Source organism: Artibeus jamaicensis, unplaced genomic scaffold (genome assembly GCF_021234435.1).
Source record: "Artibeus jamaicensis isolate MK-2021 breed Jamaican fruit bat unplaced genomic scaffold, CSHL_Jam_final contig_889, whole genome shotgun sequence".
Taxonomy (NCBI): Eukaryota; Metazoa; Chordata; class Mammalia; order Chiroptera; family Phyllostomidae; genus Artibeus; species Artibeus jamaicensis.
This window is the reverse complement of record NW_026522005.1, coordinates 6,220,080-6,232,185: the sequence shown is the minus strand read 5'-3', so window position 1 is coordinate 6,232,185 and position 12,106 is coordinate 6,220,080. Positions and strand designations below refer to the sequence as shown.

Here is a 12,106-nt window from a genome sequence, read left to right as displayed (position 1 = left end):
CTCTTCTTTCAAAGCCAGCAGTGGAGAGTCACATCCCCACAGCGCATTTCTCTGACCCATTCTTCTGCTTTCCTCTTCCACATTGAAGCACTCACATGTTTGGATTATGCCCACCTGGACCATAATCCAGGACCATCTCCCCATCTCAGTATCCATGCCCTAGGTATATCTGTATAGTCCTTCTTGCATGTAAAGTAATTATTCACAGGTTCTGGAGATTAAGATGCCCACAGCTTTGGGAGATCATCGCTCTGTGTGCCCTGAGGGCTTTAAACAATGGAACAATGGTCACTGTAGCTGCTCTGTTGAAAACAGCTGGATGAAACAACTATGGAACATTTACACAGTGGAATACTACTTAGCCATAAAAAAGAAGAAAATGTAGCCTTTGTGACAGTATGGGTGGACCTGGAAAACATGCTAAGTGAAATAAGCCAGTCAGAGAAAGACAAATACCATATTTCATTCATATGTGGAATCTAATAAATAACCTGAACTAATAAACAGATAAAGACAGACTCATAGATAGAGCCAATGCCAGCTAGTGAGGGGTGGGGGGAGGTTGGGGAGCAGAGGGATTGACCAAAAAGGAAAAAGGACTCGTGGACATGGACGACGGTGTGGTGATTGCTGGGGGAGGAGGATATAAGGGAACTAACTAGTAATGGAAAAAATACAATAAAGATTAAATCAAAAGAAAAAAATAAGCACACACGCAAAAGAAAATAGTTGGGGGGAAGGGTGAAGAAGGGGTAAGGAGAACAAGAGAAGAAACAGGGAAAGTGGTAAGAGGCTAAAGCAATGAGGGGAAACAATGGTGACTCCAACCACAGGAGGGATGTGGAGGAGAGAGGTGAGGGTAGGTAATGTGATGATACGTTTTATAGCTCAACTTGGCTGGGTTACAGCCCCCTATTCAATTAAACATTAATCTAGGTGTCACAATAAAGATATTTGGTGGATGTGATTAAAGTCTCTAATTGAGTAAGTAAAGAAAATTATCTTTGATCCAGGGGAGCCCTGATCCAGTTGAAAGGCTTAACAAGCAGAGCTGGGGGTGGCGGGGTTGGGGGGGCGGTGGTTAAGAAGACAATCCAAGTAATGAAAGCATCTTCAGCTTGTGCTCCGAGTTCCTGCCTGCCTTTCCTGAGCACCCACCCTGTGCATTTCAGAATTGCCTAACCAGCCCACATGATTATGTAAGGCGATTCCTTACAAGAAATCTCCTAATAGATATACATCCTACTGGTTCCATTTCTCTTGTTGAACCTTATATAGGCATACTGAATGAGTCTCGTGATTTAAATTGTTACAGACACTGACTGGTTTAGATAATGACTACATTTTGAATGCAGAGCCAACAGGATATTCTGGTGGACTAGAAGTGGGAGGTGAGGAAGAGAGAAGTCCAGGATGACTCCAAAGTTTTCACACTGCACAGTTAAGGTAGAAATTGCTCTACCGTGAAAGCCACCCGAAGGAGCCCATCCAAGTGACAGTGAGTGAAGAGGCCCCATTTATCCTTGAAGAAGCTCCTTTCAGAGGGAGGACATGCCAGGCAGGAATGGCTGGGTTAGCCTGCCAGGCCTGAAGTTGGCAACCACCAGTCCAAGGGGGAGATAGAGAATAAAGTCACTGCTGTGGTCCATGCCACTCGTCCAGAACTATTGTGGTTTTCCATTACATCGGGAAAAGCAGAACTTTTTACTGTTCTCTACTGTGAGCCTTCCCCCGCTTCCCCTCCTCCCATTGAACCCTGAGCCAAAATCAAGCAAGGACAGACAGCGTAATAGAGGCTTTATGAATAAATGCTGCCCTGTGCACTTTTTTCCTTGTGAAGGAACAGGGCGTGCTTGAAAGTAGAAAGTGAGGTTGTTCTTTTGTTTTGGTTGAGTTTTTTGTTTTCATTTCTTAAAATCTTGCTGGAAGGCAGAAAAGAAAAAGAAAGAAAAGGAAAGAACAGCATTTGTCACTTGTACTGCTCTGGTTACCACAATGGTTGGGCCCCTGACCCCTTCATCAAGCCTCCCAACCTGGCACTGAATAAAAACTGAAGAAATGAAAGGAACTTTTCCACAAGTCTGGCGGCTCAGACACACGCTGAGGTGGCAAAGATGCGTGGTAGCAACCCTCCACGCGGAGGCCTCTGTTTCCTTGCACCTTCCCGAATGCAGCAACCAGAGCTCTACAAACCTGCAGTCCTGTTCAGGCAAACCTCCAGCAGCACGTCAACTCCACACAGAGAATCTCAAACACTCCCCCCCCCCCCCCCCCCCCGCAGGGGACAGGGCGGGCTCCTTGGTTTCTAGCCTAGTCATTTCTAATATAAGGTTTTGAGTGGCTCTTGGATAAATAAACCAATAGAGAGCATCTTTAATCTTAAGGGGACTGAATATTGTCCTTTTTTGGTCTATGTCAACAAAAGTTCCCAGCCTGAGGTGATTTAAGAGGAAAAACTTGATTCAGGTGAACAGTTCACAAGCTAGAAGCCTCAGCCTCCTATGGAAACTGTGAGTTGCTTCACTCAAAGAAGAGGCTGCTTTTATAAAGTTCCCACCCTGGTTCCTGGTTGGTCCATTTTTATGCAAATGAGGATCCCAAATCACACAGCTTGCATGGTTGCGTGATTAGTTGGCTTCCTGCAGTCTGATTCGTTGTTCTGGAGCGGATCTGATTTGTCAGTACCAATGCAAATGAGCATATAGCTGCACAGTTCCAGCTGGACATGGTAGGTCTCAGGCTATTGGTTGAAATACAGTAAAGGAGCTCCCTTATAAAGGTGAACTAAAACCGCAGAAGCACAGTTTAGGAGTTTGAAAGCTCAGTCTGGCTTTTCCTTAAAATACAATGTGCATTTAAGGAAAGGCCTTCATCAGCAACGGCTGAGAGCTTCTGGTTATGGATTTGGACCCAGTTAATCACAAGAAGTCCTTCTTGACAGATATATTCCTTCTTGAGATTCACACATACAAATGGCAAAAGATTTCATACCAGGGAGTACTTTGTTAAGCCAACTAGTTTCCAGAGCTCTCTCCCTTTCCTGCCCTATTCTATGCTGGACCACCAGTTAGAAGTCAGAACCCTTCAACCCAGAGAAGTATCCGGTGTTTGTTCTTCCTTCAAAAGCCAAGCCCTCGAGTTTCAGGTGGACTTTCAGTGATTTCTGCGTGGTCTTTGCTCTCCTGCCGCCTGAAACACTTACTCACTGGTGAGGTCAAATGAAACAAAGTCCTTATCGCCTCAATCCATACTGTAAAAAAAGTGAAGTATTTTTGTCCCTCTGCCCTTGATCTCTACAGGAAGGGAAAAAGCCCCAAGGAGTCTGGTTTAGAATAAAAACATGCACCGCACAAGATTTTTGTGAAGATTAAATAACTTAGGCCAAAGTATTTTGAGAGCTGCCAAGGGCCCCCAGGATAAAATATACAGAAGTACTGGCTGAAAGCCGACCCACATTGACGAGCATAATGCAGATGTAAGAAGCTGAAATAGCCTCTGCAGTCTCTGTGGGTGGTAGCCAGACAGGGATGTACAATCATCATTGATGGGAAAAGGAGCCTCCCAAGAGAAGAAGACAAGAAGAGATTCTTGGCCCAACAAAATACTAAAGAAGCAGATAAATGAGAGGCAGCAAAATAATAAGTGGTAAAGATGTAAGAGGACCTGTGGGGTTGTCCCATTTCTGTTCACTATGGTTATAGATGTCTGAGGGACACACTTGGTACTAAGGGCACACGCCAGGGACCTGAGAAAACCAGCCCCAAGGAGTCCTTGTCACCTCTGTCTTCATGCATGAAATGAAGGACACCTAGAGTGTGGGATTTGGGGAGTGTGGGGAATTTTGGCTTCTATATGGTGCTTTCAGACAAATTTGTTATTCTTTGTTAGTTAAATTTCTTTTCTGATGATCTTGTGCTATGCATGCCAGGAAGAGAACTGAGCTGGCCATGCTTGTTCTGCATTTCAGCTATTCCCAGCAGTGCTTGGCACAGGGAAATGTGGGTGGAAAGTGTGGCAGCAAAAATGCTTGGAAACACACAGAAGAGCACACTGCCGGAGAGGATGAAAATAAAGCTGGTGTAAATTGATTGATGACTTGCTATAGGCCAGGCACTATTCTAAGTATTTCATACGCATTAGCTCATTTGTCCTCAGTACAATCCTATGAGGCAGGATGCTTATTCCCCTCATTTAATGGGTGAGGAAATTGAGGTACAGGGAAGTTAAGTAATTGCCCAAGGTCACAGAGGTAAAGTCAGGTTTTAAACTCAGATTACCTAGCTGCATAATCTTTATTCAAGTGGATATAGCACATCTCCCTAGCCTGTCTCCAAATGGGGAAATAACACACTAGCAAGGGCAAGAACCAGTTGTGTTGACTAGGGTGGCCTTCTAAAGATACAGTGTTACTGCTTAGAATGTTAAAATGCTTTGGCCACTGCATCAGCAAGGATGCTTTTGGCTATGAGAACAGAATATCTAACCAAAATAAATGAAACAAATAAGGACATTATTTCACATAGCAATAAGCTGGATCCACTCCAGCTGAACTGGACCAACGATGTCATCCAGGATCCAGAATCTGTCTTGGCTCCGCCATCCTCAGCGTGTCAGCAACGCCTCCCTCCTACTAACAAGACGGCGGCAGCAATTCCAGTCACCACGTGTCAATTAGATTCAACTCCACGAAGAAGGAATCTTCCATGAGACCCTCAGCAGACTTTACAGGTCAGTTGGATTGTATCGGGTCTCATATCAATGCCTTAGCTGCAAGGGAATCTGAGGGTACGAGTAGCTAGAATTCACAGCTCTGTTGAAAGGACGAGCTCCTCCAGCAAAAAGGGGGTGGGATGAGAGGTGTGGTACCACTGATTCGCCACCGACTTAGTGCTTTCATTTTTACTTTTCTTTATCTCTAAATACACAAAGGATAGGTCAAGGTTATGACTGAATGCAAATTGCTAAATCGTGACCAAAAGAGCCCCCCCAAAACAAGAAACCCTATATCCATCTCTAGACATGTTTCTGACCTGAGGTTGAGCTTAAAATCTACACAGCTCAAAACATCTGTTGCCAGCTACGTGGCTCTCTGAAGAGACTGCGCCAACAGTGAAACGCCACCTGCCCCAGCATCCCCAGGATGTTATGGGTGGTGGCAGCCTAGCATCCCCGGGCTCTGTCCTGTCCTGCTTCCTTCCCACCTGTAGAAAGATCTGTATCTGTTTCTCTCTTATTCTTCAATCTCATATCCTGCTTCCCATTCTAAAAAGAGAGCTTATCAGTGGCCAAGATTTAAACTGGGTCATTCTCTGTTAATAGAATTTGTATAAAATACTAGAAATGAAGTTCCTAATGACCACTAGAGAAAAGTGCTATTATTTCCAGCACCAGAATGACAGGAATCGTGCCTGTTGGAATCGAGTTCAGCTGCAACAGGAACATGAAACATGGCTTTAATGTGACGGGTGTCCTTCTCTCCCATGGAAAAGTCCTGATTTAGCAGTTCAGGGCTGGTCAGAGGGTTCCACAGCTAGGGCATCCTATTACCTCATAGAGTTGTCATACCAATTAAAGAAGGTAATTTATGTGGTGTCTAGACATCATAAACTCTCTCTTTTTATTTGATAATGAAGGTAATAATTAATAATATTAACTGAGCTTTACCTATGTTCCAGGCCCTGGGTAAGAGCTTCTATATATTCACTCATTGAATATTCACAACAGCCCTGAGAGGAAGGGACAGTCATTATCCCCATTTTGCGGGATGGGGACACTGAGAAATGGGGTGTCCTAGTAAACATTGCCCAGTTAGTGCAGGGCTGTGATTCAAACCGAGCCTGTCTGCTTCTGGAGCCCAAAAACCTAACCACCAAGCTATTCCATCACCTCTCATGTCCAAGTCCTCCCATTACCTGTCCCCTTCACTCCTTTGTCTCTAGAATAGTCACAATGTAACTGGGAAAGCAGAGTATATATATATAAAAAAAGGTGAATTTATAATACAAGCGGGGGTTACATGTCAAATGTAATTCAGGTAAGGAAGAAGTGGGGGAGGAGGGTGTCACAGCAGGGAGGGCGACCAAGCTGGGTTACAATGAACAGGTTTTGAAGACTGCAGGAGAGTGTGCCAGGCACGGGGAATGGCGTAGGCAAAGGCGTGGAGGTGGGACAGGAAATAGCATGGTTAAGGAATAACAGTGAAACAAGCCTGGCTAAACCTTAGATTCTCACAGAGGAGTCCTGAGAGAACAGCGTGTCAGTGAAGATTGGAATTAGATTAGGAAGGAATCTGAACGTCATTCTAAGAAGCTGAACTGCATTCAGTAGTCACTGGGTGGCTTTGAACAGTGAAATCATGTGAGGGAAGCAGTTTCTCTAGGAATGATGTGGTGTTACAGGAGGGGTAACTTAGCCATGTGCAGGCTGAGAGACAAGAGGCTTTTGAAATGACCGAGACATGAGGCAATGAGAACTTAAAACGAGGTGTTAGCACCAGGCATGCCTGGAATGGTAGGGATGTGAGAGGCATCACTAGAGCAGAACTGAGGTGCCTGGTGACTAGATCTGGGAGCGAGGGAACAGGAGGGGTCAGGGACAATGGCCAGAGCCTGGTGACTGGGAAATATTGTTAAAAATAATCTCTGACTGCCCATCCAGTGAGCATCTCATACTCACCATTCTCCGAAAGGACTCGGACCTGCTGGCCATCTTCTCTTCTTTGCTGCAAAGTGCTGCTTCCACAAGAGAAGACTCTAGAATGGAGGGGAAGGCCAGGACTTCGGGTCAAAGAGAGAGGCATTTAAATCTGCTCTGTCACCAGCGGGGCAACATTAGACTGGTTTCTTAATCTCTCTGAGATCTGAGATCCGGTTCTCTTTAAAACAAGGTTGATAATACCACCTGAGGGGGTATTTGGGAAATTAGATAATAAACACAAAGCACTTAGTATGGTGCCTGGCACAGAGTAGATGCTCAATAATAATGACTAACCAGTTGAGTTTACTACACACACTGTTCTCTTTTACCTACATTCACTCATTGTAGGTGAAGCAGTCCTGTGAGGGAGATACTACCATCACCTCCAACTCACGGAGGAAGGAAGGAGGCGTAGGGAAGACACAGAACTCACTAAGCTTCACAGGCGCAGTGTGAGGCTGAACCAGGGCTTGACCCCACAGAGTCCAGCTTCAGAATCTGCACTCTTCACCACTCCCCTGCCCTTATAGTAATAATCAGAGCTATTGTTTGAACTAAAAGGAGGCAAGAGTAGCAAAAATGTTTTCTTTATGGGGGATATCAAAGTACATAACCAGAATGGCTGGATCACTGACCTGAGGGAATGGCTACTGGCCATACTCATAGCTGGTCGTGTGGCGTCCCTTTGGCTGCTGATGGTAGACAAGGTGTATGACAGAGTGGTCCCAGGCAAGGGGAGGAGTTAAGAGACTGCAGCAGTTCCTCTCAAGGCTCACAGCGGTGGCTTTAAACAATTCATACAGAGAAATTTCAATGTTAACTTTCAGTATGGCAGTATAGGTGTGTTCCAGAAAAACAGCAGAACTAGTTACTCTTACCAGGGTTCTCTGATCAACCTGTGGACAAAACTAACTATGATCTTTAAGGACATTCTCAGTTTTCATATATTATTTTTAATAAATAAAATGTATTTATTTATTATTAATACCATGCTTACATTATTTTTTTAAAGATTTGAGGTACCATGTAGTAAAATAACTTTAAAAAAAATGAAATCATTAAGATGTGGGTAAATAATAAACAGTGTGAATGTAAACATCTTATACCCGGAAACCTAAAATAAGAATACAAAGTACAACTGAGCTCCAAGGTTGCCTCTGAGATTCTCAGAAGCCAAGATGAAATGAGAACTAGAATGAGTTTCTTAGAACTGATTATGAAAATAGACCTGAAAGCGTAGATCCCTGTGCTTAGCATTTAGGTATGTAGGACCAGGATGGTATTTGACATGAAAAGAGATGCTTCAACTGGCATTCTTGCCCATGAGCTATTCCACATGAGTATTATATAATCAAAGTGAAATGTGCCTTATCAGATATAGTTACATGGAGTACAAAGCCAGTCACAGCTTTAAAGTGAATAACTAAAGAAAAAAGTTAAAGTGAATTACTATCTCAGGAGAGCAGAATGTGATTTGGATTTGGTTTTTGCTTCAGTGGTCTTCCTAAGAGTAAAATGCTATTCAGGATGGCATCTTAAATTATACTAAATAAAATAATTTGCATGCCACTGATTTCCCTCCACTCAAGTGTAGGATTAGCCAATTGCATGCAACCTTCTCTCTCCAGAGGAAAAAGTGAGAACTGCATTCTTCCTGGGGAGGACGCCACACAAGCTGTCTGGGATTCTTCCGTGTAGCACCTTCCTGGGATTAAGGGAAGACCTAAAATTTTGCAATGATTGTTTATTGGTTTAAGACTACACCAAATTCCAGGGGGCTTCTTTCCAATGGATCCTATTACTAAGAAGATCAGTCTCTCAGGGACTAGAAGAAACATTTTCCACTCCTTTTCCACTGTTGTTCATATGATCAAATTGTTCTTTGAGCCTGCTCAGTGAACCAGGTTGCTGGATAGGTGAGCCCCGGGATACAAGGAGGATAAAGTCTAAGAAAATCCTAAGCAACTTGAGGGCATTTAACTGGGGGCATAGGACTGCAGAAAATTTGGGAAGGAATGAGACTCCACAACCAACGTCTGAATGTCCCAGATCTCACCACCCAGTGTATATATACAAAAGGAATCATACTGTGATGCCCAGCTGCTGACTCGGGGCTTCAGATTCCAAAGGTTCTCCTTAAGATTTCTGGGACTCCCCAGGTAGTGATCTACAAACACTAACACATGGCTGCTCCCAGTGGGCATCTATCTGCTAAACATCATCCTTGCTTGCTGGCCATCTGCTAACTCCTGCCTTTCCCGCTGCTCCCTTTGCATAGCAAAGGTACATGTAGATGTCAGCTTCTGGAAAAGGGAGAAAGGGTTAGGGCTTGCACTGGACAAAGTTTTTGTTCATGAGAGGACTGATGCCTGGGCCTGCTCCTCATTTATTACATCACCTTGTACAGGTCACCTTGGTGCTTTAATGATTGGACAGCATTTTGGAAATATCAAGTGCAAGATAAGTGCTGGGGCAAGAAAGCCAAGGAGTTGTGGCTTCCTTGATGAGACAGCAGGATGTGCCAGTCTTTTCCTTGTCACTTTAAACATCCTTCGGAGTGAGAAAAATATTGAATCTTCAGAGTCAATAAATTGTTCTTTGAGCCTGTTCAAAGTGAACCAGGTTGCTGGATAGGTGAGCCCCAGGATACAAGGAGGATAAAGTTTGGAAAATCCTAAGCAACTTGAGGGTATTTAACTGGGGGCATAGGACTGCAGAAAATCTGGGAAGGAATGAGACTCCACACCCAACATCTGTTAATTACATTTTAATAAGAAGGACATTTAATCTTAAACTAGTCTGAATGCTTTAATACCCTTAATGAAAATATGTACTTAAATTTTAAAGAAGGTGTTTAATAGGAAAGAGAGAATGGCAAGGACGGACCATGGAAAGGAGAAGACAGACATAAATTTTGAAAATTTAGCAGAGGTTGAGCAGAGAATGGGGCCCTGCTCCCCATTCCTATTCTCAGAAGCCATATTAAAAGAACCTCCTTCCTTCAGAAAATCAGAGACGTGTTATGGGTGGAATTGTGTCCCCTCAAGATTCCTATGTTGAAGTCCTAACTCTCGGTCCCTCAGAATGTGACCTTATTTGGAAGCAGGGTCATTGCAGATGTAATTAGTTACACTGGGGTCGTACTGCAGAGAGCATGCCTTAACCCAGTATGACTGGGGTTGGTATGAAAAGGAAACCTGACGCAGACCCAGGCGCTCTGGCAGAACGCCGTGTGAGGGTAAAGGCAGAGATGGGGCTGGTGCTTCTGTGAGACAAGGAACAGCGAAGATTGAAACAAACCACCAGAAGCCAGGGGAGAGGCGTGGAACAGATTCTCCCTCACCACCCGCAGAAAGAATCAACGCAGCTGACACCTTCATCTCAGATTTCTAGCCTCCAGGACTGGGAGGCAATCAAATTCTGTTGTTTAAGCCACTTAGTTTGTGGCCCTTTGTTATGGCAGCCCTAACAACTAATACAGCGCATCGTACCCCAATGAATCAGAGGTAATATGGAGGTTAAAGATAGTTAACACAAGGTTCTTCAGTACCTATTCTACTAATTTAGAGATTTATTTACCTTAATATATTAATTTCTTAAAATACAAAAATTTCTTTAGGCCTTGGCCAAATAGCTCAGTTGGTTAGAGCATTATCCCAGTATGCCAAGGAGGCGAGTTTGATCCCCAATCGGGGCACATACAAGAATCAACCAATGAATGCATAAATAAACGGAACAACACGTTTCTCTTTCTCTCCCTTCCTGTCTCTGCAAAATCAATAATTTTTGAAAACCCTTGTAAAAATGTTCTTTAAAGGGTATGAGTATCCGTTATTTATACCTTATGGCATATCATACTTTCCAAAGGTGGCTACAGTGTCTCCCATCCTACACCACTCTGCTAGAACCTCACCAGTTCTCCATTAAGAAGTAAAACTAATTCCCCTTGAATGTGGGTGGGCTTGTGACTCACTTGCAACTAACAGAATGTGGTAGAAGTGATGCTACATGGCTTCTGAGGTCACGCTGTAAGAGTTGATGCAGCACGTGCCTTGGGAACTGAAATGCTTGCACTGAAGCACCTGACCACCCTGTGGCTGCCATGTTGGGAGGAAGCTCAAACCAGCTCTCGTGGTGAAACACCCAGCAAGACTGCAACTCTCAAGCCCTTCTGCTGTTCCAGCTCCCACAGAAGGGACTCCAGACCAGAATCTCTCCCCAACTCAGGCTCCCTAAGTTCCCGTCCACTGAAACTGGGACACACAATCAAAGATTGTGGTTGATTTAAGACGTGAAGCTTTGGGGTCATTTGTCATGCAGCGATGGCCAATGGGCATGCCTTAATGCATTACTCTGATAATCAAATTTCTTGACTTGTAAATGAACTGTTTCAGAACTCAATTTTCTTTTAAAAAGAGTGGGCAGCACAGGAGAAAAGATGATTTGGTAACCTAGAAACATGTGCTTTGCAAATTTCCCCAGAGTCTGGGGAGTAGTTTTGTGGGCCACCAACAGCCAGCAGTGTCACAGTCCTTGGCATTCCACCCCACGCTGAATTTAGAATGGAAATGGGATCGGAAACCACCAATCACACCGATGTTTGTGTGAACCAGTGAACTCGGATGGAGAGTCCTTTCTGCTCTCTACTCCCAAAGGTGTCCTAATTATGTAAAATTGTGCATCACTTGCCTCGGACATGAACTAGTAGTCAGTTATCACTGGAACCAGAGTCTTGCATGCTGATTTTTCCACCTTTTGAAGACTTCTACTTTCAATCAGAATCTTGCACTAATTTTAATTGATTCTTACTCTATTTGTGATGGAGGTGGGGAGGCCCAAATGGTGAAGATATTTGCACTTTGCATAATCCCCAGCCCCTGGTATCTTCCTACTTAGAGCCCCTGCTTGTAGTTGGTGCTGACATAGCTCTTCTCAATTGTGAAGGACTATTTCACCTTGTCATTTCATTCCTCAGAAAAAGCCTGGATCTCTTGACACCTTCATGTTCCAAATACTCCCTATCAGCCTGCAGCTTGCTTTCTATGGTGTCTTTGACTAAGGCCTTCTTCTATCAGGGCATTCGAATAAGGAACTCCCACCCCTCCTTTTTGTTATCGGAGTTCTTGCTTGCTGCTTCTGGTCTCCAAGACAGCCCTCGGCCTGTCCTGCCAGGGATTAAGATGCCTGTGAAATCCACCCTTGCGCTGCAAATGTCCTGCAAAGGAATCCTTTGAAAACATTGACTTCTTGTCCTTTTTCAGCCCTGAAACAGTAGTTACTAGCAAAACAGTCATTCAGAACGTGGCTATTTGTTAAGCTTCTCTGTGGACAATAGCCGAAGGGCAACAAAGACGCTGAAAAGAAAAGGCTCCAGAATCCCTTATTTTGACTCACAAGTCGTGGCTGCTCA

General features: G+C 44.1%; 1 long non-coding RNA gene across 1 annotated transcript; it reads right to left on the bottom strand.

Moving 5' to 3' along the window:
* Nucleotides 1-278: 278 nt before the first annotated feature.
* LOC119061640 (uncharacterized) lies at nucleotides 279-7,480 on the bottom strand. Its single transcript, XR_005084823.2, has 3 exons — nucleotides 7,332-7,480; nucleotides 6,676-6,752; nucleotides 279-4,915 (listed from the first exon to the last, which is right to left on the bottom strand). It is a non-coding gene; the product is annotated as an uncharacterized LOC119061640 (long non-coding RNA).
* Between the last annotated feature and the right edge of the window lie 4,626 nt (nucleotides 7,481-12,106).